The sequence below is a fragment of the Stegostoma tigrinum genome, chromosome 8 (assembly GCF_030684315.1).
Source record: "Stegostoma tigrinum isolate sSteTig4 chromosome 8, sSteTig4.hap1, whole genome shotgun sequence".
NCBI classification, from domain to species: domain Eukaryota; kingdom Metazoa; phylum Chordata; class Chondrichthyes; order Orectolobiformes; family Stegostomatidae; genus Stegostoma; species Stegostoma tigrinum.
Window position 1 is genome coordinate 23957534 of NC_081361.1, and position 25524 is coordinate 23983057.

Here is a 25524-nt window from a genome sequence, read left to right on the forward strand (position 1 = left end):
TGTTAGGATTGCACTGTAGTGCCTCTGGTAATCCTGTCAACACATCTGGAGTGTGAAGATCACTTTGGCAAGTAAACTTGGAGGTGAAACCTGCAAATTCCTACCACATATTTATTAAAAATAATGACACGGCTTTTTCAGAAAAATGACTCACTTTGACACGGCTGCCCAAGTCTTCTGAAACTCTAAGATGTTATTTGCTTGCAATGCACGGGTAATTGCACACACTGAAGAGAAATTTCCCAAAATCCGACATTCCTGTGAGAACATAAAACATGAGTTCTGTGGGAAAAACAGTGGCTCCCCATGACCCAATACCTCAGACATTAAAATGTTCCATCAGAAAAACGTGATCTGCAAAAATAACAGCATTAACAAACGACTTTGTGGGGGCAAAAATTCCACAAATCTTAGCGACTTAAAACTTGATCTTCATTTTTTTTTCCCTCTGAGACATTTCACTCTCTGCCAACACTTGGCTCGTTAGACATGGTTACTGACGCCAAAGCAAAGATTCGAATGAATAAGTTGGAGACACGGCCATCTGAGTGGTGGAAGTGGCGAAGTTAGGGAGCTGGAGACGGGTAATCATCTGTGTTATATCCATTGTATTCATCTGATAAACGAATGACAGATTACATTTTCTGCCAGCATAGGAGGGCAGGGCCTGACACATGAGATAATCATTCAAGGAAAGCATACAAATCAGAAAATTGAGTCTACTTTTATGAATCACAATGTTATTGAGACTGAGTTAACTAATCGTAGTGAGGATAGCATGTGAATGTCCTTCATCTGCCTGCCCCACGGAGACAGGGAGAAGAATAGAACAAATCAAACCTCCCTTCCACAAGCATCAATTTGAACTTTGTTGGGAGGGGCCGAGGGGCAGGAGAGTAGGAAGCCTGCAATTGTTTGTTCTCAACTCTCAAAACCACTTCTGCTTAGCGAGGAAGGCCAAGGAGGGAGAGGGTCATTAGACCATATTGGCTTTATGTGGATGTGCCTCACTGGGCATCATTAGATAGATGCCTTGTCTGATTAAGTCCAGCAGGTAAGATCTCAAGCCCACAGTCTTCCGGCTTGAGGGCAACAAAGGCTGCTGCAGTAAAAAGTAAGTGACGGAGGACACTTCAACATGGATAAGGCCCCTCATCAACTATTGTCAACTCAAATGACAACCGGAAGAGCCAGCCAAGTGATCACTGGAAGGTGGCAACTCATCTACAGAATGGCCTTTGACAGCACCAGTTTCTAGGTCGGCACGGACAGCCTGTCAGGAGCTCATGTATCCATGTCTATGACTGGGTGTCTGCCTCCATTCATTTCAACTTCTCTGGGTTGTGAAACTGGAGACAGACATCAATGCCTTAAGATTCTTTACGAGTCCAAATCCATGCAGGCAGCGTTGCCAAGAGCCAAACCAGATTTGTCACAAATACCTGGCAAAGGTATAATTATGAATCTTCATTCCCAACCTTTCGAATGACTAAATATTTTATGGTCACATGAATATGGGAAATTTCAATGATAATACACTTTTGTTGCTATGATCCAGTGCCATTTTGGATGATAAAATGAATATGAATAAATTACTTAATTCACTTAATTAGTTAATTACTAGCTTCCTGTCTTGATTCTTTCCAAATGTACTCGTGGGAATGCCACATATTGATGACAAGGCAAGCCTGATATCAGGTATGACAGCCCTTCCTCATCCTTTTCCCAATTGCTGATTAAAATGCAAAGACAAATTCCTTTGGCAAACACATAAGAAACAGACAACCAGGCAAGTTACTGAAGGGCCGTCATACGGGCATATGGAATGCAGAAAACTGAGAATAAAATTTACAATGTATCATAAATCTGATCACTGCTCGGAAGGGAGGCAAGCAACATTCTGTAATGCCTAATAAGTAACTTTGTGTTTGAAGGGCCACTAAAAATCTGAAATCAGTTTACTTTATTTCTCCACAGAAATATTTTTGATGAGAAAGAAAACTTTAATATTTCAATGCAACTGTAAACTGAGGCATGAACTATTAGCAGCCAACTCTATGGAAATTACAAATGCTAGGATTTGCCATGAAGCATTCAATTCTAATTCTGCTCGTCAATTCGAGAGGCTTTCAAACCCTAAACATCTCAACACATCGTAGGAACTGCTTGCTCTCTTCCACCATGTTTGTTTCATGCACTGAGTGCTTTACCCTGTCATAAAGGTTAAAAATCACGAAAGAACAAGTGTACCTTGGCAACATCAATCCACTTCTCAATGATTTTCGCCCTCTGCCGTGGTTTTAGCTGCTGAGGCCGACTGATGGTGCTGGTGACACAATTCTTAACGTTATTGAACTGTGCCACGATAGCCCAGACGGTTGATGCTCGATCTGGTTGTTCAGCCCAGATGGACCCTAAACATTCGCTGGGCACAAGTTTCTTAAAAAGATCCTGATCAAAAATAAAAAGGAAACAAAGATTACATATATTAGCAGTACTGTGGTTGAAGGAATGAACTACAAACAAGGTTCTTCCATTCATGAGTAAACTCATTCTGCTGGTTTTCATTTGTACATTCAAAACTGCACAAGCTACTTTGTCAACAACTGAGTACATAATACACACATTGATGCCCAAGGTGCATATAGGTTGTACAAACAGGTCAACAGCCTTGAGTTTTCAGTCATCTCCTTCTTATTTGTAGGTTAGATTCTAAATCACAAGTTATCTCCACCCAGCTCCTACTGCTGGCTCCGTGCACACCATCAATGCACGGCTTTGTTGGCAATAGTCACTCCTCCTGATGCTCAGCCATGGTGGTCCATAAGCTAGACAGACTGGCCATCAGGAAAGTGCTCCTGCATCATGTCCACTTCTCACATCAAGGCAGATTGACAGAACACAATGGCAGCCGCACCCCGTGTTGGTTAAGTACACCTCAACGTCAACACCTCCCCACTGTTGGTTTCATGCTGAGGCTGAATGTTGCCAAACATCCAAGCCTGTCAATTGGTCATTCTGTTTGCATTGTCTCCTCTTGCCTCCCTCTTCAAGGCTAACAACTCCCACAAACAATTATGCTCCGAGTGTCAAACTTAACACAAACTCAGAAACCATGGAGTGGGAAACTGCTGCGTATTTATGCAAGCATGGTGCACTCTCACTTTTAACACTCCGATCATGTGACAATGATGTCATCAATTATTTCAGGCAGGGAACAGCTGAGGCTAACCTTCCGCCCTCTACAGTAAACTAAATAATAAATCTCCTGTTTCAGCCTCCTGGACCTGCCTGCAACAGGAACAACACAGGCGACCAGAATCAAAAACACTGCCTTGACATTCACCAGGTCAAACAACTGATTTGAAAAGGAATCACTGATCTCATTGCCGACCTCACTGCTTCATGGAAAGAAAAGCAGCTATGTTCCTCTACAGACACCAATATAGGTTGTTTCCCATCCAAAATGTCTGTTGTCATCATTGTGTCACATGATTAGACTCGAAGTGTCAGAATGTATACACACGTACAACAGAGACTGCAATGAAAACAGATGTTAACTTTCTAACTCTGTGCAGAAAAGCAGCGATCCATAACCAACTCGTACGTTTGACAAAAAGTTCACTTTCAGATTAGATATGCGCACCCCTGCTCTCAACACTGACAATTGCTCAGGCTTTTTGAGACTTAGAGGACTACTTACATTCTAGAGTCACACCCAATGCTGTCATATAGACCACAGTCCCATTTGCTCAAAGCTGAGCTTCCATTTGAAGCCGAAGCCTATGACCAGACCCAGACAGAACACAAAATTTGAGTCAGCAATCCTTCGCCTCATTTCGTAGAGGTAGGCACCAAGCCACCTTGGAGACTAGACTGGAATAGCCTGAGCTCCTGGCTGATTCCATTCCAGGAGATCTCTGCAAACACCAAAGTTGTCTTACTGGACACTTCGAACAAAATCACTGGGTTCATGTCAGAAAAGTGACTGTTCTGGTGAAACATTTCAACTTTTACCCTGAAATACTATTCATTTTGTAGAGATTCAACACGAAGTTACGAAGGATTTTCAGTGCTCTCCCTGCTCACTTAATTCATGTGACATTCATTTAAAAAAATAGGCGAGTGCTGAAGTCTTCATCGACAGGTATTTCAAGCTTAAGACTGAAGTTACATTTCAAACAAGACACTTTGACATCTTGGACGACTGCATTGTGAAGGCAATTCAGTTATAATGACTGGTGGAGCGGAAATAGCTTTCAATAATATGGTGAGATTCGGATGCTTCCTGCTGACTGAAACATCGTATTGAGAATGACTGGGAAAGACAGGTCTCAACAGAATAGACCCTAGATTCCTAGATAATAAAATGTGAGGCTGGATGAACACAGCAGGACCAGCAGCATCTCAGGAGCATAAAAGCTGACATTTCGGGCCTAGACCCTTCATCAGAGAGGGGGATGGGGTGAGGGTTCTGGAATAAATAGGGAGAGACGGAGAGGCGGACCGAAGATGGAGAGTAAAGAAGATAGGTGGAGTGGAGAGTATAGGTGGGGAGGGACGGAGGGGATAGGACAGTCCAGGGAAGACAGAAAGGTCAAGGAGGTGGGATGAGGTTAGTAGGTAGGAGGTGGAGCTGCGGCTTGGGGTGGGAGGAAGGGATGGGTGAGAGGAAGAACAGGTTAGGGAGGCAGAGACAGGCTGGACTGGTTTTGGGATACAGTGGCGGGAGGGGAAGAGCTGGGCTGGTTGTGTGGTGCACTGCGGGGAGAGGACGAACTGGGCTGGCTTTGAGATGCGTTGGGGGAAGGGGAGATTTTGAAGCTGGTGAAGTCCACATTGATACCATTGGGCTGCAGGGTTCCCAACCGGAATATGAGTTGCTGTTCCTGCAACCTTCGAGTGGCATCATTGTGGCACTGCAGGAGGCCCATGATGGGCATGTCATCGAAAGAATGGGAGGGGGAGTGGAAAACGCTCGCGACTGGGAGGTGCAGTTGTTTATTGCAAACTGAGCAGAGGTCTTCTGCAAATCAGTCCGCAAGCTGCTGCTTGGTTTTCCCAATGTAGAGGAGGCCACACCGGGTACAATGGATACAGTATACAACATTGGCAGATGTGCAGGTGAACCTCTGCTTAACATGGAAAGTCATCTTGGGGACTGGGATTGGGGTGAGGGAGGGGATGTGGGGGCAAGTGTAGCATTTCCTGCGGTTGCAGGGGAAGATGTCGGGTGTGGTGGGGTTGGAGGGCAGTGTGGAGCGAACAAGGGAGTCACACAGAGAGTGGTCTCTCCGGAAAGCAGGATACAATGCATCATCCTCCGAAACTTCCGCCATCTACAGTCCAACACCACCACCCAAGACATTTTTCCATCCCCACTCTTGTCTGCCTTCCGGAGAGACCACTCTCTCCGCGACTCTCTTGTTCGCTCCACACTCCCCTCCAAACCCACCACACCAGCACCTTCCACTGAAACCGCAGAAAATGCTACACTTGCCCCCACACCCCCTCCCTCACCCCATCCAAGGCCCCGAGATGACTTTCCATATTAAGCAGAGGTTCACCTGCACATCTGCCAATCTAGTATGTTGTATCCATTGTACCCGGTGTGGCTTCCTCTACATTGGGGAAACCAAGTGGAGACTTGGGGACCGGTTTGCAGAACACCTCCACTTGGCTCGCAATAAACAACTGCACCTCCCAGTCACGAGCGTTTTCCACTCTCCCTCCCATTCTTTAGATGACATGTCCATCATGGGCCTCCTGCAGTGCCACAATGATGCCACCCGAAGGCTGCGGGAACAGCAATTCATATTCCGCTTGGAAACCCTGCAGCCCAATGATGTCAATGTGGACTTCACCAGATTCAAAATCTCCCCTTCCCTCACCGCATCCCAAAACCAGCCCAGATCGTCCTCTCCCCCCACTGCATCCCAAAAACAGCCCAGACTGTCTTTGCCTCCCTAACCTGTTCTTCTTCTCAACAATCACTTCCTCCCACCCCAAGTCGCACCTCCATCTCCTTTCTGCTAACCTCATCCCACCTCCTTGACCTGTCCGTCTTCCCTGGACTGTCTTATCCCCTCCCTACCTCCCCACCTATACTCTCCTCTCCACCTATCTTCTTTTCTCTCCATCTTCGGTCCGCCTCCGCCCTCTCTCCCTATTTATTCCAGAACCCTCACCCCATCCCCCTCTCTGATGAAGGGTCTAGGCCCCAAATGACAGCTTTTAAGCTCCTGAGATGCTGCTGGCCCTGCTGTGTTCATCCAGCCTCACATTTTATTATCTTGGATTCTCCAGCATCTGCAATCCATTATCACAGACCCAGATTCCTGTTTACTCACAGCATCCATAAAGGTCAGCTGCTCTGCAATGCAGCGTGATGGGTAGCAGAGGAGCTTTTCGTCCACTTCTTCGATGGTTCCTTCATGTTCTTCTCCCACGTAGAACCCAAGTCTTCCAGGGTAGCCTTCTGCGTAAGTGAAGATAGATATTTATTTTGTGCCCAAAGTTCTCATTGCTCCAAAACATCTTACTCACTTGTGACTAGAAATCGTCCACTAATTTACAACAGTTAGCTCACATTTATAGTTTTAAATCTCGATTTGCTGAATTTAATGTGATATTGCAGTGAAACCCTCCTGTTGGAAGCATTTCAATTGCAAAAGAAATTGTATTTACTGACAGATTCCCATTCCAATTTCTTGCCAAAGGAAATCTTTCAAATCTCAAGTTCTTGTTTTACAATAACCTGCAAAATTATTCAATCATATTAGAAAATAAAATGTCATTGACAGCAACAGTTAAAAAGGAAATTGTCCTGAAAGACTCATTCAATGCTGCTGGGTCTTAGCAGACCATATTACAGAGTCCGTTCTATGCAGAATTTGGTCTTGTACATCATGAACTCAGGACAGCGGTATTCACTCAGCAATACTTGGCTTAACCAAAATTTTTGGATCTACTTTTGAAGCTTGTCAAAGGAAGCCCAAATGAACTAAACCCTGAGACAGATGGCGAAGCCCTCCACGAACTGACAGGGAGGCACCATGAATTTGACAACGTCAGATGACCACTCAAAATGGAGGCTCTTGAGGCACATTGGTAGTGTTCCTATTTCCGGACCAAGTGGCCTTGGGCTTAGTCTCACCTGCTCCACAGGCATGTAGTAACCAACAAGGGCTCTTGTGCTGTAGTGCTAGTGTCAATAACAATGTGCCACGAGGCCTGGCTTCAACACCCACCTGCTACAGTGTATGCGTTAACATGTGTGAACAAGTTCGATTAGAAAAACATCTTGCTACTCAAAATGAACAGCTTTACACATCATGTCTAAACAAATTCAGACACACCGCCGACCCCACCCATTGATTCTTTCACTGATGTCAAAGTATCCAAATGGTTGGTATCTGGCTAAAATGGTGCTCTTCTACGGTCAATGATTACTACTGCACAACACTGATCTTTGGGACCACTGGTAATCTCGGATCTAAATGGTCATTTTAACAAATTAATTTCATCAGAGTCCATCGCAGAAAAAGATCTTAACTTTCATCATAACTCAGTCATTTGAATTACCATTAAGCTGCAGCGTTAACAATTTATTCTGGCAGCTATGTGAGCTATTTATAGAGATGTTTCACTTTGAACCCCAAATTACAAGAGAAAGCAGCGAAGTTGCCAAAGGCACTTGTGCTGATCCAAATGAATCCATCTATTGCAATCTCATTTCTCTGTACTGTGAGATATTGCAGTGAAGCAAACGTAATCCGAATAGTTTGCAGTGCATTCATGTTCACTTTGCAATTCAACTGACATGAACAACCACATCCCTCTGAATACAAACTTATCAAAAGACATTCTGAATTTAGTTTTCCGATCAAACTGGTTAACTTCACACCTTGCCACATTGTATTCCTTCTGCTGCAATTTCTGCCCATTTATCAAAACTGTCTGCAGCCTCTTTTCATTCTCACAACCACAGATGAAGAGTCAGAGATGGAGCAGTTGAAGATGAAGAGAAGGACAGTAAGTGGAAACAAGTTCAACAAACTTTTCCAGTTGGTGACAATAGCAAGCATCAGCTTTGATGGATTGGAATAAGAAATTCAAGAGACATGGCTGGAATAATGTCTGCTACACATCTCAATTTAAAAAAAACACAGCATTTTGGGGTTCCGTGCAAGCATTCATAGCAATGCCTTCATTGCACAGGAAGTGAGTTGCATTACATCAGATGAAGTTGAAATACAGGCTGTTGAGAGTAAGGTCATGTTCAGCAAGGGAACACAGGTGTGATAAATGGCGATTGGTTGGGCAGCCATTGGAGGGAGCGGCAGAGAGCTCCAATACTGTCCTGGTGAGGGACGGAATACAGACGGAGTAGATGTCCATGAATCAGATTTACACTACAGGAATAGCACACTATAATCTTTCAGAGATATATTTAAAGTAAATTCCCAAACTGCCTTTTGGAGCCAAACAGAACATGCTTTCACCACCGCACCGATAAAAACACTGCCCCACAATTATTTCCCCTTGCCTTATGAATTAAAACCACTGTTTTTGCATCATAAATATAAATCTTACTGAACATTTCTTTCTCTGCACTTTCATCGTCCAGAAACTGACTGTGAAGATTCTGGGCCCGTTTTTCAGGGTCTGACCCCGGCGCTGTCTGCTTTAGGTATGTGAGGACTTTATTTAGGCAAGCATAACTTGAGCCTTGTCGGAAGTCTTCAGGGTGCTGATTCAACCAGAATTTCAGGATTTCAGCAATAGCACTGGAAATGAAGTCAGAGTTAATACTGTTCATCAGGGAAGCAAAACTCTTGGGGAAAAAAAACCTTCACATTATACAAATATAAATGCAATAGATTAAATTTGGAATACAGAGTCAATGTGATGGCACAGAAGAAGATGAACTGCTCTCTTGAATTGCTGCAGTGCACACGGCAATGGTAAACCTGCCATGCCATCAGCTAAGGAGCGTGGCACTTGGACCCAGTGACAAAGGAATGACTGTCCAATTGAGAATTGTGCTGGTCATGGATAGAAACTATATGTTGGCCATGTTTCCAAGTTTTCTTCTTTGTAGATTGCACAGATATACTTAAGGCTCATTGCAAAATGATTTCACATGCATCTGAGGATACTTCTTACACCAGCAGGATTTCCTGGCATTTCGATGCTGCTTTTCCACCAGTAAGGAGAAAGTGAGTTGAAAAAATAACGTTGTAAAAGTCAAAGAGACAAATCAAGTGAACAAAGAAAACCACCAAGATAATGATGATTTGTTTGCCTGTGTTCTGGGAGTTGCATTGCCAATGCTTGGATACCCCAGTAACATGGCAAAGTCGGGTCTAGCTGGGGATGGCTAATGAAATACTCCAAAATACTCAGCTTGCAATTCACTGATTTAACGACCTGGTTAATACTGAGAGGGAACATTGCATTATTTCACAGGCAAATCAATGGTTACTTTTTGGCAACAAGACATCAGCTGCACACAGAAGTCATCACAACACTGAAATAGAACCCCTTGCACAGAAAAAAACTCCTCATGGCACTTCACAGCAGGGGAGCCATACAAAAACTGACATCAAAGGAGGAGATTTTCATACAGGTGACCAAACGTTTGGCCAGAATGACATTTCGAGAGCATCTTAAAGGTGAGAGATGGTGATGTTAAGAGGAAGGAATTGCACGCCTGCAAAAAAGTATCAAGAGATGCACAGCTCTCAGGATTTGGCAGAACAGGAAAGTTCCAGGCAAAGTTTGGGACCTCAAATAATTCCAGACAGTAGCAAAGTGAGAACATGAGGGATGTGAGCACAAGAACTTCAAGGTATTTGGATTTCATAGATTCAGGAAACAGGAATGCAAGCTCGATTCTTGCAAAACATACAACAGCAACAAGGAGTGGGAGGGCACCAATGTCCAAGGACACCACAAACAAACCACACAACAAGTATATGACTGCACTAGAAAGTGGTTTAATTCCATTTCCAACATTCACATGAGGTTTGCAGGATAACTTGTCATGAAGTGGTGTGAAGAGGGAAGCCATTCCTTCAATAATGCATCACTACTGCAAACTCGACAAATGACAATCCTCAGAACTGGAAGGGTCACCGGACCTGAAGTATTATCGCTGTTTTTCCATTCACAGATGCTGCCAGAACTGCTGAGCTTTTCCAGCAACTTTGTTTTTGTCCCTGATTTACTGAATCCACAGATTTGTTTCTGTTTTCAGTTCGCTTCTTTCATGTGTTTTTTATGGTCTGGAGTGCTGTTTGCCATCTAGTCTGGGTGACTGGCGTTTTTGTTGAAAAAGTCTCTATATTGTTTTACAGGATGCTCTGGCTCTCCAGCAATTCTTCTCACATTCTTAAATTCCAAATTATAAATACAATTTAACTACATGTTAAATCAAACTTACTTTTTCATGATTGCTTTCTTTTCTGCAGATCTGCATTTGTCCAAATCTGGGGAGCTCGATCTGTGAAAGTGTACGCTTCTGCAATTGATCACAAGCCACAAAACAAAAAGCAAATTAAAATGGTGGTTGGGTCGATAATTGGTTGCCAGCCATTGAAAAAAAAATGAAGTCTCAAAGTGCAGCATTTCAAACCCTGATCAGCTCATTTTAATTTAAACAAGGTCATGCTGCAAATGTAAAACTGCATAAAACAGTGAATCCGTCTTTAAAATTCCCAGGAAATTTACAAGAAATGACCTTGAGGGCCAAAGCAGCTCGCCAGCAGTGGTGGCGGCAGCTAGGAACAGGGAAAAGGACCAGGCGCAAGGAGTGAAGCCACCTCTTCAAAAGCTTACATTTGCTACCAAGTCCAGAAATTTCTGTCTGAGATCAACTCAACACCTTCACATGCAACTGCTGCTTGTGCTTCACTAAGTACTTCGCATTGCTTCTTCCTCGGGATTAGGGAGAAACTATGCAAATAACTGAGAAGCTGTTTCTTCATCAATGTGCCATGATCTGGAGTGATTTCCGTGTTTAAATTCTGTGGTATGTCTGACACAGTCACACAGCACAGAAACATTTTCATCTTCATCAAGAGATTTCTGATGATCGAACATATGGCCACCAGCTCTCCAGGGATTCCCTTTTGACATTAATGTGGTGCAAATGAAACATACACATGCTCATGCATTGGATCAAACTCACTTCTTGACTGTCACTTTCTTCTCCTGTGAAATTAAATCCTTGCATTCAATGTTTTCACACCTGCAATTGAACATGAAGAACAATTTACAACAATTCACGCAAACATTTTCATCGACAATTCAATCCATTTGAATGCCCATGAAAACTGAAGATTCGGAATTACAAGCCTTCATCAGATGGTTCTATTAAGCAGGTTACACTCTAGATGGTGAAGATTCCTTAGCATAAAATGTTAGCCCCAAATGGTGCTCCCCAACTTGTATTCAAATTTACTTGCTGCAAATGGCATCTGGCCCCTTTTGAAATTGGCCCTCCTCCAAATCAAAATTATTCAGGATTGTTCATTGTTCTCTTCTATATCCAAACAAAAAATCTTATGATACAGTGATCAGTGCTTCCTTAAATGATCCATGTATGATATTCGATACACTGTGAGTATGCAGACTAATTATGAAGGTGGTACTGCAGGTTGAAGATATCGTCAGGTTTCTGAACTTTAAAAAAAGAGCATTGTATGCAAAACAAAAAAGATATGACAAATCTTTACAGAAAACGCTGATTTGCCCTCAACTCTAGTCTTTCTAAACCACACTTCAGGAAGAGATTTGACAGGGTGTACGAAACATTCACAAAAATAGTACCGGAGGTGACAAACTAGACAACATTGTGGAGATAACAAGGTGTAGAGCTGGATGAACACAGCAGACCAAGCACCATCAGAAGAGCAGGAAAGCTGATGTTTTGGGCCAAGACCCTTCTTCAGAAATGGGGGAGAGGACGGGATTCTGAAATAAATAGGGAGCGAGGCAGAGGGAAATAGAAGATGGATAGAGGAGAAGATAGGTGGAGAGGAGACAAACAGGACAAAGAGCTGGGTTGGAGCCATTAAGGGTTTTGTGGAAAAGGTAGTGCTGCTTGTCTTGGAGAAGACTATGAAGAGATTTTACAAGTGTTCAAAATCATGAGGGATTTGGTGGGACTGGATAAGAACAATCAATATCTTGTGACAGAAGAGTTGGAAAGAAAACGACACCGATTCAACATGTTCAACAAAAAAAAATGGTGACATGGATTATTTTTTAAACAGCACAGTGAGGAAGTGAGACATTCTGCCTAATAGTGTGGTGAATGCAGCTTCAATTGAGGTCTTCAAAAGGGAACTACAATTTTCTAAATCAATGGTTTGGTACTATTACATAGGAGTGAATGTAGGCCGGTTCCTCTTTGAAAGCTATTACAAACATTATCAAATCATTGCCTCTGGGCTGTTACCATGTGATGGTTGTATAACATTGCACAAACGGCCAGCTCCTCAGCTGTTTCCTCGCGTTTTGTCATATTCTGAATAATGATTAATTTAGTCATACATGTAATTAAACTTACTCAGCAATTATTTCGTTTGCTCCTGAGGAACCTCCAAATCCATTTTGTTCACCATTTGTACTCTCAGTTTTTCCAGAACTGCAATTGATGAAAGAGAACAAATTGAGTCATTTTGAACAAGCAAACTCATCCAGAATTAAATCCAACCCAATTTCACAAAAAAAATCACTGTCTTGAAAGATGGATTATTCTGACTTCCACAGGATGTCCACATGTCATCAGAATGAGGCAGTGCTGGAGTGGGGTTTGGAAGAGACAGAACAGGGCAAAAAGAAGAGCAAACCATTTCTTCACTGATAGTCAATTCTGGGCTCTGCAAGACCTTGATACTGAAAGACAAGCAAAATCCAATCTAACATTGAAAAGCTGTGCTAATAAAATGTGTCCAACCAAAACCAGTCCAACCTGTCTCTGCCTCCCTAACCGGTTCTTCCTCTCACCCATCCCTTCCTCCCACCCCAAGCCGCACCCCCAGTTACCTACTAACCTCATCCCACCTCCTTGACCTGTCCGTCTTCCCTGGACTGACCTATCCCCTCCCTACCTCCCCACCTACACCCTCTCCACCTATCTTCTTTACTCTCCATCTTCGGTCCGCCTCCCCCTCTCTCCCTATTTATTCCAGTTCCCTCCCCCCATCCCCCTCTCTGATGAAGGGTCTAGGCCCGAAACGTCAGCTTTTGTGCTCCTGAGATGCTGCTTGGCCTGCTGTGTTCATCCAGCCTCACATTTTATTATCTTGGAATCTCCAGCATCTGCAGTTCCCATTATCTCTAATAAAATGTGAGGCTGGATGAACACAGCAGGCCCAGCATCATCTCAGCAGCACAAAAGCTGACGTTTCGGGCCGAGACCCTTCATCTGCTGAGTTCATCCAGCCTCACATTTTATTATCTTGGATTCTCCAGCATCTGCACTTCCCATTATCATTGAAAAGCTTTGAATGCTTTATGCTCATTCAACATTATCTAATTTCTCAAAATCAGCCAAACATTTCAGAACCAATCAAGCAGTTGCTTCATATCATTGCTATCATCTGGATTGGTGTTCACTGCTCTGTCAATGGGATGCTTTACAGAGGAAATCCTGACATCATCTTCCACCAACTGCCAACAGTTTCCTTTCACATTATTAGATCCCAAATACTGGGCAACAGGTTTAATCTGACAACAGATCAAACGGACTTGCTAATTGCTCCTTTCGCTTCTGAATAACTTAGGTTTCCACCTAGTTCAGTGTGGCATGTCAACATTTTCACAGCTGCAACTGGTCATAAAGCACCAGTTAAATCATTTCAAATGTGCACATAATCACAATATTAATTTCTGGCACTTCTTATCAACACTGGGATTTTTGGCTGTGAGAGGGAGCCAGTGGAATGATAGGGAGTAAAGAGTTCAAATAAAGAACCTCTGCACACGGGCAGACGATAAACATCCCAAATGCAAAGTTTTAAGTTTAACGTTCCCATCTCTTCAAAAGAACCTCAAGCTATTTACAGATAATTGACAAGACCTATAACTTACCTGACATTCAGTTCCTTACTTTTTCTGACCGGCACTGAGTGCCCAAGTTGCTCATTCACTGTTTCCAAGCTCCTGGGTTGGTACCAAAGGCCCTTCACTTACTGTGCTGGCCCTCCTGACTGAAAGCCATGTACCATCACTCACCTAGAAAGTTTGAGTTACAATGAGAGCTGGATGGGCTGATACTTTTGATCACTGGAGCATAAGAAGTTGAAAGGTGACGTTAAAGAGTTTGATAAAATCATGAGGGATACGGATAAAGTGAATGGCAGGCGTCTTTTCTGTCAGCTGGAGGATTTCAAGACTCAGGGGCATATTCTATTTTAAGATGGGATGAGAAAGATTTTTTAAAATGGCATGAGGAACAATTTTCTGATACAAAGAATGGTTTGTGGGTGGATGGGGTACAGTTACAACATTAAAAAGGTGTTTAAACTGATCACCAAAAGTCTGCCCTGGTCTTCCCATGTCAACATTATGGTCATGAAAGCACAACAAAGTCTCTACTTGCTTCAAGGCTCAGGAAATTTGGCATGTCCACTAGGATTCTGACTGGTTTTTACAGATGCAAGACAGAAAGCATTCTACCTGAATCACTGCAATTGCCAGAGCATTAACAATTTCTTTTTGCTTCCTTGTGTTCGGAATGAAGCAAGTTTGTCGTTAAATATGGTATCAAACTTACATTTTTATGTCATGCTGTTTTCCAACCCCAGTGCAGTTCGAACTGTTCAGGTAACCAGGCGTGCAATTGGTCAGACAAGATTAAGTTTTCTTCTTAAAATTAGCATTTGCTTCCATTTACAATTGTGTGACAGCTGTTTGAATGGCTTAAAGCTCTAGGTTCAGTACTGCACCTTGTGTTCAGCTGCTTTCCTGAAACTGGTCACACTCCAGACAGATGACTGGAATAGATGGTAATTTTGTTTCAGCAAACTGACAGAGCTCGTTTGCAAGAAAGCAGAGCACAGGTAGAGGGAGAGGCAAAGAGTGCAGGAGAGAGAAGGACAAAAGGCTTAAGCCATTTTTTCCCTTGCAGCGTACTTCCAAGAAGTAAACATTTCAGGACCAGGATGTTGAAGGGCAAGCAATTTCTCATTGAAGTGTTGCGGATGATTTCTGTTGACTTAATTGAATATGAGCTCCAATCTCTCGCAATAAAGCAAGCATGAGAGAGGCAAATCATTCCCCCTGATGTGATTGCAATGGTCTGGTGTGCAAAGCTGTTTGCTGCATTCCTGCCACTTGATTTCAACAGGAAGCTCCGAAATAATCCAAACAACATCTCTCCGGTGAGTGCCTTTCACATTTTGCACCCTGATTGAAAGGTCATTTATGTTTGCATTGTAACAAAGTTCCCAAAGATCACAACTGGCTGCAAGATGTTAAAAGATTCTGGAGTCTCTGAGATTCAGTATTTTATCCCATAACAAACACAGTGGAATCAGCAGATAGCACTCCAGACATTTGGATCCAAAGGATAACCCTTTTTCACTTATTCAAAGCCTATCATAGATTTCAAGGACACAGTAGCTGGTGATACAGGGAAAAGTCAGAAATGGGAATCCTGTTTTTCATATTCAACACAGGTCATAGGGAAGTAATTCAACATTTCTAATCCAAAAGATGAATAATTTTCGATTGAAACATCTTGTCAGAATGCTATTTTTCTTGAAGAATGAAGGAATAATGCAAATATCAGAGATGCAACAATGTGATTACAATTGCGAGGAATGGAGCTCAATACACTACAGTGTGATGCTTTCACAAGGAATCCTGATGTTCTCCTACAGTAACTGCCATCTCACCTGCAATTGCCTTTCACTTCCTTGCATTCTGAATAAAGTAAAATCTCATTCACATATTGCATTCAACTTACTTTTCGATGACGCCCACCGTTGCTGGAAAACACGCATCTCCACCTCCCTCGCAGCCTGGGTGGTCAACGTTTCCAGAGCTGCAAATGGTCACAAAGTGCTATTAAGTCATTTTAAACAAACATTTATGTTCACAACAAAACAATTTTTTATCCTCTTGAATCGGTGCATCAGCATTTCAAGCCATTGACAGTTGGGCTGGAACATGGAAGCACAGAAAGGGGGAAAAGCAGGTGGCAAACCATTTCTTCAATGCTTTACATCTGTGGTGTAGTCGAGAAAAGTCTCAAATAAACAGCACGGGGCAATTATACAAGTGCAACTAATTGTACAATTTCTCCAGTGAAGATCTTTGGACACGTAGTATTGAGGTAGAGGATTGAATGGGTATTGACTCAGCAATTGCAAAAATTAATGGTGTCAAAGAAAAGCTTGCTGCTGTGCCATCATTCTGATTTCACCATCAGCTCTTGGGATCGGCCCATTTCATTTATGGGATACTGATCTGGTAACAGCTTCATGATCAGCCCACATAAGCACACTGCCACTCTGGTGGGGCCACTCCTCACAGCAAGAGTGGCTCAGCTCTCAGTCCAAGCAGCAGGGTTCCACCACAATTCACAAAATTGTTCCTGCAAATGTCTTGTTAAAAAACAGCCCCACTAACTAACTTCTACAAAAATTAAACATTCTGGAAGCAGAGTCCAACAGTTTCCGTAATGTGGTCTGGAATTGTATATTCTAAATTGTTCTGGAAAGTATGCAGAAAATCTTAACTGCATAACTTCACAGGAATTCTTGGTTATCAACAAATGCCGTTATTCCAATTACAATAATGATCGGGAATTAAATTGCACTTGGAATTTAAGCCACTCTTTCGTTTCTTCAGTTGTTCCTGAAGAACTATTGTTTTCATCTTCATTGCAGATTGGATTGGCAAACTCACTCGGCCTACAACTGGTCAAAAGAGATGAATGAAATTATTTAAATATGTATTTGCCTCCATCTATAATTGCGTGCCAGCTGTTTGAAAGGCTGAAGGTTCTGGATTTAGCATTGCAGCCTGCATTCAGCTGCTTGTGTCAAACTGGTCACACTCCAAATGGGTGACTGCAACATATGATCACTTTATTCTTCAAAACCTTTCAAGGCTGTGGCTAATAATAAGTGTTAGGGAGAGAAATGGGACACCCATTTCTTGCATTTATTCATATTCAAATTTTGGAAAAAACTTCAGAAGCCTGAGGAATAATGCAGATAACACAAAGACAGTAATTCAACTGCGAGAGTCTGGAGCTCTGAACACTGCACTGCTATGTGATGTTTTCATGAGAACTCCTAACGATATCTTACAGTATCAAAGATTGTATCACAGTTTGGAAGCAGGTCCTTTGGCCCAACAAGTCTACACCAAGCTTCAGAACATCCAACCCAGACCCATCCAAATCTAGTGCACCGAATCTACACAGCCCAAAACACGAGGGACAATTTGACATGGCCAATTCAGCTCGCCTGCACATCTTTGGACTGTGGCAGGAAAATGGAGTACCGGGAGTAAACCCATGCAGACATGGGGAAAATGTGCAAACTCCACACGGTTAATTGTCAGCGGATTCAAACCGGAGTTTCTGGCGCTGTGAGGCAGCAGTGCGAATCACTGAGCCACCAAGCCACCCAATAATTGCGAGCTCCTCAACAATTTCCTTTGTATTTCTCAAATTCAAATGAAGCAAAGCCTTCACCACATGCTGTATTCAAACTTACTTTTTCATGATTGATTTTAGAATGCATGGTTTCCCATCTACACTGTCAGCGATCTGCAAATAGTCTGAAATGTGCTATTAAGTAATTTTAAGCAAACTCCTAACTGCACAATAAAAACATCGAATAGACTTGAAAGCAACTGAGTCGGTATTTCCTGCCGTTTTTCAGCTGATTTTGTGCAACACGTCAAGACACAACTGCAGTATGTGGTGTTTGTTTCCCCAAACCCTTCAATGGTAGTTTGCAGGATAAGACAGAGAGACTGGCACATGGAAGTTACAAGAGAGAGAGCAAGATGCAACAAATCCATTTCTTCAACACTTTCTATTTGTTGCAAATTCCAGAAATATTTCAAATAAAGAGCTCCAGTCCCAAATGTAGAAGGGCAACCAAATTTCCAATGAAGAACTTCTGATATTGTCTCTACACACAGGGCTGAATTGTCGAATTCAACTGGCCTTGGCCTGAGACATGAGATTCTTCACAACGTGGAGTGGAATTCGGGAGGAAAACCAAAGTCCCTCTGTCCGCACTCTGATTTCACCGTCACTTATTGGAATCGTGCCATTTCAAGAATGGTACAGTGATCAGGCAGCAGCTTCTGGAGTAGCCACCGCCAGCACCATGCCACCCTTGGTGCTGCCACAAACCACAATTGGCTCCAGCTCTCACATCCAGCAGCAGGGCTTCATGACAATCCAGAACATTAAGACCGCAATTGTCTCATGTGAAAAAGAACGCCATCTTCCAACTTTTAGATGCAATGCACATTTTGTGGACTGAACCCCATCACTTTTCTCAATGTGGTAGCCATGGTTTGGAATAATTCTTGTTTTGTGGTTCCTGGGTGCAGAAGGAAATATCCACAGAACTTTCCACAAACTGCTTGCTCTCCAGCAATTGCCTTTGAGAATGTCGCATTAAAGGAGCCATTCATTACACAAAAGATCAAGCGTGCTTTCAAGTGACTGCAAATATTCCTGGAGAACTAAATTTTTCATATCCCTTGCAGTTTGGATTGTCAAGGTCACCGTGCCTGTAACTGGTCAGACAAGATAACTGAAGTCCTTGAAATGAGCGTTTGACTCCATCTGTGACTGTGTGCCAGCTGTTAGAATGGCTGACATCTCTGGATTCAGTATTGCAACTTGGATTCAGCGCTTTTGGGAAACTGATCACACTGCAGACGGGTGACTGCAATAGTTGGTGATCTCTTTTTGTCAAACTTACATAGCTGGTCAGCGAGAAAGCAGTGATAATGGGAAGTGCAGATGCTTGAGAATCCAAGATAATAAAGCGTGAAGCTGAATGAACACAGCAGGCCAAGCAGCATCTCAGGAGCACAAAAGCTGACGTTTCGGGCATAGACCCTTCAGGCCCGAAACGTCAGCTTTTGTGCTCCTGAGATGCTGCTTGGCCTGCTGTGTTCATCCAGCTTCACACTTTATTCTCTTTGCAAGAAAGCAGATCACATTTAGTGGAAGAGACAGAGAATGGAGGTGAGAAAAGGAGGAGTGAACCAAGCCCATTTCTTCAATTGATTTTTCCTTGCAGTAGAGTCCAGAGATGCAAATGTGAGGTAAACAATTCAGGGCCAGGGCTGATGAAGGGAACAAACTGTTCAATGAAGAGATTTGGATGCTTTCTGTTGATCTAATTAAATTAGAGCTCTAATACGTAAGAACAAAGTAAGGATAAGAGAGGCATATTTAATGCGATTCTGAGCGTTTGTGCAGCAATGGTGTTGGCTGCACTGCTATCATCTGCTTTCAAGAGGAAGACCGTAAAAAGCTAAACAACAGCTCTCCAGTAAATTCCTTTTATGTTTTTGAATTTTGAGTCAAAAGTTATTTATACACAGACTGGAGCAAACGTGTTTTCCTCTCACTGCAACTGTCCCGAGAGACATGAGATTTCCAGATTCCTCACAGCTCTGCAGCTGAAATTGATCATGAAGAAAGACATTTTAAACAAGCTTTCCCATCCACTAGTGGCAGACAGCTGGTATAAAATTGCTGGAGATGCATGGGTTCAGTGTTACATTCTTTGATTGACTCTCTTTATGAGATGGATCACCCTCCAGACGTAGTGATACAATAGGCTGCAGCAGGTTTTTCTTCAAAACCTTCACAAGAGGTTTGAAAGCCACTACAGGCAGACAGAGCGGAGGTGTGGAGATAGGAGCCTGAATTCTTCAACATTTTGTATCCTTGTTTCAGATTTCAGCTATCTAAATTTTAGCCTACAAATGGAGATCTGAATATTGAATGGATGTGTAATTTTTCACGGAACACTTTTGGATCTTTTGCAGTGATGCAACATCTTTTTAAACAAATAAAATCTTTCATCTCTCAGAATAATGCAAACATTATACGTACAGTCAGGCAACTTTGTTAATGTGACTGTTGCAGACTGGTGTTAGCTGCACTGCTCTGGCAGGAAGGCCCCCCATACAACTTACAAGAAGTGCCAGCAATGTTCTTTGACGTTGTTGTAATTTGGATGAAACTTAATTAAATCACACATTGGCTGAAAACTTACCTTTTGCTAGCTGCTATCATTGTTGGAATTTCTTCTGCTCCTGACATGTCAAAGCTTCCATATCTGCAATTGGTCACACAAAGCAAATTAAGTGATTTTAATCAAGCACTTGAATCTGCAACTTGCATTCAGCCATTGAAAAACATCTGAAGTTATTCGGTGTTGGCATTCGAAGACTTGATTACCGAGTTTGTTAAAACTATGCATTGAAATGCCAATTTGGCATTTTATAGCTTACGCGCCGCGTCCCATGCAGACAGGGAGGCGTAAAACATGCAATATGGTAATATCTCATCTGATTTTAACTTCAAATTTACATTACATTAACCATTCAACCCCACTGTCTCAACAAGAATCTATTTACCTTTGCATTGATAACATTCAAGAGTTCTGCTTTTACCATCTTTTCAGGAAGAGAACTCCAAAGAATAACCACATTTTGAAAGATATTTTTTTTAAATCACTGTTTTACATGGACACCAACTGACTTTTAGACGTTAACCCTTCATTCCAGTCTCTCCTCGAACAGGAAACATCGTCTCCACATCTGACTTGTCCAAATCCACAGGATTTTTTATGTTTCAATCATGTTGCCTCTTCCTCCCCTGAACACTCACTGGTGCAAGCCTTGCCTTTGAAAAGTTTCCTTGTAATCCAAGTCAATTCGTCTTGGTATTATTCTGGTAAAACTGCTCTGAAGTGCCTCCAATGTATTTACATCCTTCCTTTAATAGACTGACCAATATCAAGAACTTTCAAGATATGGGCTCACCAGTGATCCCTACATTTGTGCTAAAATCCCCTCATGATAAAATGAAAACATTTTTTCACTTTCCTAATCACTTCCTGTATGACTAGCATTTTGTGATTCATGCACTGGGATCCCCAGATTCCACTGCATCTCAGAGCGATGGAACCTCCTTCCATTATAAAAACTGCCGTTTTTCCTACCAAAAAGGAAAACTTGGAAAACTTCAGCAGAAACAGATTGTTAAAATGGTTGCTCAATTTGTCTGATCCGAACCATTTTGAACTCCAGTTAACTCTCAGTCTCAAAAAATCACAGAAGGAAATGTGGATATTCATGTATAAAGGGATGAATTCCCTGGATCTCATTACAGAATGCCAAAACAACTGGAGCATCCAGTAAGCCTGTCTCTCCCTTTCACCATGGATGAAGGAACATCTTGAAAAGTAGGCTGTCTGTGAGGTGAATGGACACGATAAACGTCCAATGCATAATGATGATCTTACAGCTGAACTAAAATGGTTGACTCAAACACTAATCTTAAACACAACATCTGTCCAATTGGTGAAGGGATTTGAACTTTTGTTTCGCAGGGACGCCATTTTGTTTTTAGAATTTTAAAAATACTTCAAGATGCCACTTGCAGATGGAGAATTCCACCAAATGCTAAAAGACCAGTCATTGACTAAGCAGCCAAAGTCGTAAACAACTACATTGTGAAAGGAGGAGACAGTAAATATAAGAGGTGACTGTCCTAACCAGAGCTACCTCAGAGTTTAATCACCTCTGGCTATTTTCTACTCTGCTCAGATTTTTTCACCATAGCGCATTTGGGAAACATTTTCCTCCCAGTTGCAGGTTGTCCCCGTAATGTCAGAGGCACGTCAATTGAAGGTCAGCAGTGGTGAGAATCCCTGTATCCGCAAATTGAGCTTTGAAGAATAAACCCAAAAAACCATTTGTGAACTGCATAAACTGTTAAATGCTTCCCCATCATTCGGAAAACTAATGTATAAAAACTCAGGTGACAAGAGGAACCATCGCTGATGCCATTTAAAAAAACAAATTAACCTGTTGTTACAGAACTGTTGTACCCCTGCATATTTCAGTCATAAAGAGACATTCATTTGACCAACATAATAAAGTGTGAAGCTGGATGAACACAGCAGGCCAAGCAGCATCTCAGGAGCACAAAAGCTCACGATGAAGGGTCCAGGCCCGAAACGTCAGCTTTTGTGCTCCTGAGATGCTGCTTGGCCTGCTGTGTTCATCCAGCTTCATACTTTATTAGCTTTCTTCCATTCACCGCATTCAGAAACTGATGCATTCCAAACATTGTTGCAGATAGCTCCAAACTCCATACAAAACATCGAAGGAAGTCAAAGTGACTGCTTATCTTTAATACCAAGGCCTGGTCACCGTCGTAAACCACTCACCGCGCTTTTTAAACTTGGTGTTCTACTTGCCCTAAGTCGCTTCATTGTTGTGAATAATGAACCAAAACAAGAAGTTGTCACCTGTTTTTGCATTCCGTCCCAAACCACTTGTGGGGTGCTTCATCTTGATTTGTGCTGCATATGGGCTCAGGGTTATTGGAAGGGGATGGGGGCACAAACCAGAAGAAGGGAAGGACTGCTCTGCCTTGTTATAAACAAACAAGCTCATCACAGGACCTGGACTGTGGTACCCATCTGTTGGCAGAAAGGTTCCATAACAGGAAACACTTCCTGCAGGAAATGGGGAGCCCAAACAGTGACAAATTCACCTTCGGGAAAATAAAATCTGATGTAAATCCTGGGGAAGTCGAATGAAATTCACATGCTGGAATTGCCATCATTATTTTTCCAGTTTGAAAATTAGAACAGTTGTGTGCTGCTCATGAAATCATTCTGACAGCAATAAGATGGCACAATTTTGTTTTGTGAGTCCTTTAAATCTCTTCTGCATGCAAATCCATATTTTGCAACAGGCCAGTGAATGCTGCAAGGCACCTGAAAAAGTTTGCACTTTATTTCACTGTGGAGAGCTAGAAGAAGAGTTTCAATTGTATTGTAGGCATATAATTTTTAAAAAATATCAACCTGGCCATAAGCTTTTATAGACAACACTGGAGCAGGTGGGACTTGTACCCAAGCCTTCTGGCCCAGAGGGAGGGACACCTATCACTGCACCACAACACTCTGCAAAATCTATCATTATGGAGGACTTCAAGTTTAATTACTTTTCATCAAGTTATTCAGACATTTTATGACTCATGACTGCAACAGATAGAATTTGAATCTGGACCTTTTAGGCAGAAGGTAGGGACATTATCACTGCATCAGTGTGCAGGATAAAGTCTTTCAGAGCACGTCAAAAAATACATGGGCATTTCTGATGAAATCAGATGAAAGGTAAAGCCCAGATCTGCAGAGCTCAATGTCCAAGGGGTGGGGGCTGCAGATGCAGGTAACTTAGTGTGTCTAATGATAAAAAAAACATTTGTCTCCCTTATTGATGCTTGGACGGTGCTTCTCAGTTCACAAGTGAAGAACTCAGAGTTGTTTCCAGACAGCTAGTTTCAGTGATTCATTGCCAGAATAATTAAAAGCAAGATTTACTCGACTGAACCTTTTCTATCATTGCTATTAAACAAACTGTTGACACTCACTTGTCCAGGAGGCTAACCAACACACTTTCAGTGGTGGTATATGTTTTGTATGTCGAAAGAAATACGCAGACATAGGAAAAATCCTTGTTCATGAAAGCAACTATTAAATTTTCGACAAGTTTTTCCACAGTGCCAGAGTTGAGAATTCGAACTTTGCTGGTATCAGAGAGATTTGAAGGAAGCTGATTTGTTGATGTCTATGGAGAGTACAAATGAACAAAGTAAAAACGATGCAGGAACAACTTTCATTTGTGAAGATCATTGACATGGCAGAAACATTTCAAAATGCTTCACATTTCCATTATCATTTAAAAATCAGCCCATCTTCATGGAGCTATTTTACTCGGACAGCTCACCAAAAGCTTGATCAGAAAGATCGGTTTGAGGACAAAGAGGAGATATTTTCGAAGGGTGTTCCAGAATAAAGAAGATCAAGCATGCGAGGAAATTCAAAGTGGGCAGAATTAAAACGACAAACATATGAGCATTGCAGGGCTGGGGGAGGATACATTCTTGGGGAGTTACAATACGTTCAATCCAATGACAAAGCAGCTGGTCTCTTCTTGTGTTATTTCAACCATTTTATAAAACAAACCTCAAGTCAAAACATCACAGAAATATGGCCAGCCCGATTAATATAAAACCAAAATTTGAATCTTGGAGTTATTTTGGATCGACCTCAAGAGTATTAAAACATAATTTGAAGTAAACAAGCATTTAATATTAAAGCCCTTCATCTGCCCGGCCACTCCTTCTCAATTTCGACTTCGATCCAGTCACAGAGGGCCAGAAACTTTCCACAGCAGGGACACTGTGCAATTATGTGCATCAAGTTCTGTCTCCACCTCTCGGCCACAGAATACAACAGCAAACAGGACAGTCCAGCTTCAATCACGTTTGAACTCTCTGCTAACATTATCACTGATCTCACATTTCTGAACAATATTGTTTTTTAGCAATCTAATTAATCTTGAAAGTAAGCTTACAGAACTGGGAGGAAAGCAAAGAGTTGTAAAACGTTTGCTGCCTTGGCAGAAAATAGAAGGAGGGAGAGAATCGAAGAAAAAGGAAACCTCAGTTTTTATGTTCCACACCTAGTGCTGTGCAAAGTCTCTTCCAATGTGCAGCCTGAGCATTATCAAACTTGATACTGGAAAATTCATCTTTTGCAGTCTGAACTATTCAAAATTTAAATGCTTCAGTTGGAAACATGCTGGAATTCATACAAATGGAACTTCATACCAAATGGTTGACCCCCTTCATGTAACTGGTCTTTCACTTCCCACTGTCTCTGCTCCATAAATAAGTGACTGCCGATTGCAGTGGATTCCTGACATTAATTTACATTTCGCCTCAAAAGCAAGGTAGTCCTTTCCTCTCCTTTGTATGTTCTCTTCCACTAAAAGCATGGATGCTAGAAAGATTGTCACTTCCCAGAAATCAGTTTTGTCAGTTGGGGCCAGGCCTGGCAGGGGAGAAAGGGGGAAGGAGTCTGGGGTCGGTGCTGTCCGGAGCATGAGAGACAAGTTTGTGGACTTTTGAATGGGTATGACGATGGAGGACTGTGTATTCAGTTGTCTATTTTTTTACGTGCAACTATATACTTAATTTCATCAGCACTCTCCAAAATCTCTAAATTAAAATGAAGACTTAAACAGTACAGCACAGTGCAGGCTCTTCGGCTCACAATGTTGTGCCAACCTGTTATCCTACAAAGTGCAATCTACCCTTCATACCCTACATTTTACTATCCTCCACGTCCCTATCCAAGATTCACTTCAAAGTCTCGGAAGTATCTGACTCTACTACCATTGCTAGCAGTGCACAGCACGTGCCTACCA